The 2,500-nt window shown below is 64.2% G+C and overlaps 1 pseudogene; it reads right to left on the reverse strand.

Moving 5' to 3' along the window:
- The window catches only part of LOC124578139, a 7,668-nt pseudogene that overhangs the window by 2,658 nt on the left and 2,510 nt on the right, over positions 1 to 2,500 (reverse strand).

Here is a 2,500-nt window from a genome sequence, read left to right on the forward strand (position 1 = left end):
ACTCGGGTGCGGCTGAGGGCCAGCCCATGGTACAGGCCAGGCAGAAGTACGGTGGTGAGGGCGTGGAGGCGCTGTTGCGGCTTGAGCGGAGCTCGGGAGATGACGTCCAGCTGCTCCACCAGGTGGCGTCGTGGGTTGAAAACGCAGCGACCAGCGGTGGAGAATTGCAGTCCCAGGTACCGGAAGGTTTCACCCACACGTAGGGCGGGCACGGTGGCGTTGCCCGCTTTGAAGGTAACGTCGGCGTCGACCTTCACCTTCTTGTCGCGCCCAGACGCGACTAAGGCGAGGGTGAAACACTTCCGGGCGTTGATCTGCAGCCCCAGATGGGCGAGGGCTGCGACGGCTGCGTCGATGAGGGACTGCAATCCCCTCGCGGTCGATGCAAAAAGCAGGACGTCATCTGCGAAGGCCGCAGCGTTAACTCTGCGACCAAGGATCCGAGCTCCGATGTGGGAGGGAAGTTGACTCAAAACATAGTCCACCGCAAAATTGAAAAGGAGGGGGGAGAGGGGGTCACCCTGACGCACACCCCTAGCCGGCTGCAGGGGCACGCCCACGTCGGCGCCGCCCGCTATCACCGTCGTGCTACCCTCGTAACACCTTTCGACGTACTCAATAAAGCAATCCGGCAGGCCATGAGCCCTCAGCACGGGGCGGAGGGCGGCATGGTCCACCGAATCGAACGCTTTAGAGACGTCGATCGATGCCACAAAAACAGAGCGACAGGAGCGGACTGCGTCGGTGAGAGCAGTGTCCAAGATGAAGGTGTTTTCCAACATCCCATCCCGGGGGATGAATGCCCGCTGACGTTCGTCCACAGCACATGCACGCATCAGGCGTGACGCGAGAACCTTGTGAAAGGTCCGCGCCAACACCGAGCAGACCGTAATGGGGCGAAAGTCAGCGGGGGATGTTGGTGCAGCCGTTTTGGGGAGAAGTGACGTCCGGGCGCGAAGCAGACGCTCGGGGAGGGCGCGGGCCAGGAGGAAGAGGTTCAAGAGTTTCACCAGGACTTCATGCGGCAGGCGCCGCAGCTCCGCTGGAGTCAGGCCGTCCGGCCCGGCTGCCGATCCCCTGGGCGGCAAGGCAGCAGCGACCTCCTCACGTGTGACCGGCCCCCATAGGCACTCAGGAGCGACAGGCTCCGAGTGCGGGAGAAGGCGGTCACGGATGAAGCCGGCGGTGGAGATCGGCTTCTTCGTGAAGAGGTCCGCCCAGAAGTCCAGCAGACCGGGGATGTCGGGTGGCGGCTGCAGCAGGGTGCCGTCCAGCAAGCCGCGCACGCAACGCGCACGCGACCTACGGAAGGCGTCCTGTGTCCGTGCGTATTCCCAGCGGCGCCGCTTGCGCTTCTGCAGCGGCGGGGCGGCAGGCGGCCGCTTGGATGGTTGGCGCGGCCGCTGTGTCCTGGTGATCGACCTCTCCCCCCTGGACCCGACCGACGCAAGGGCATCCGGGAGTATGCCCAGGATGACATCGGGCGGCGTGCCCCGCCCCAGACCAATGACTCGATCCAGGGCAGAGAAACGCTGGGCGGAAGCAGGTAGCCCCGCCAGATGCTCCCAGATGGCGGCGTCAGTCGGCCCCTCCGGCGGCGGCCCGGTGGTGTCGGCCGCGAAGTCCTCGGCTGCGTCGACGGGCGGCGCAGCGGCCTCGCCCGCGTCAGGCAGCGAGCTCGCTGCTCCACGGCGGGACGCCGGCTCTTCACCCCGACCGATCTCAAGTGCCTCCATGAATTGGCGGACAAGCTGCTTGTGGGCAGCTTGCCGCCGTCGGCACTTGATTGCCTCAAGCGTTCGGTCGGGGAACATCCTGGTAAGTTCTTGATTTACAAAGAAGAACCGGGCGTCCCTCTCCAGGAACAGTTCGGCCTCTGCCTTGGCGAGCGACAGGACTTCTTCCTCCGTCCACCTCGCGCGATGCCTCTCCGTCACGATCTCAGCGTTGGCGGCCGCAGGGTGTTGGCGGCGGCGATGGACCCCGAGACCGTTCTTCGTGGTAAAAGTGCGGTGGCACTCACTGCAAGCAAAGGGAGCTACACAAACTATCGCATTTTCGTTACGGCCGGTTGGCCGGATAGGTGCTGGGGTAGCTGGGGTGGCACCTTCAGCGGAAGGGTCATAGGGAAGAGAGTCATAGTTACTCCCGCCGTTTACCCGCGCTTGCTTGAATTTCTTCACGTTGACATTCAGAGCACTGGGCAGAAATCACATTGCGTCAACACCCGCTAGGGCCATCGCAATGCTTTGTTTTAATTAGACAGTCGGATTCCCCCAGTCCGTGCCAGTTCTGAGTTGATCGTTGAATGGCGGCCGAAGAGAATCCGCGCACCCGCGCGCCCCCGGAGGAGCACGCTAAGGCGGACGCGGCCTCGCAGCAAGGAAGATCCGTGGGAGGCCAAGGCACGGGACCGAGCTCGGATCCTGCACGCAGGTTGAAGCACCGGGGCGCGAACGCCGCGCAGGCGCGCGCATCCTGCACCGCCGGCCAGCACGAG

The sequence above is a fragment of the Schistocerca americana genome, unplaced genomic scaffold (assembly GCF_021461395.2).
Source record: "Schistocerca americana isolate TAMUIC-IGC-003095 unplaced genomic scaffold, iqSchAmer2.1 HiC_scaffold_272, whole genome shotgun sequence".
In the NCBI taxonomy this organism is placed as follows: Eukaryota; Metazoa; Arthropoda; class Insecta; order Orthoptera; family Acrididae; genus Schistocerca; species Schistocerca americana.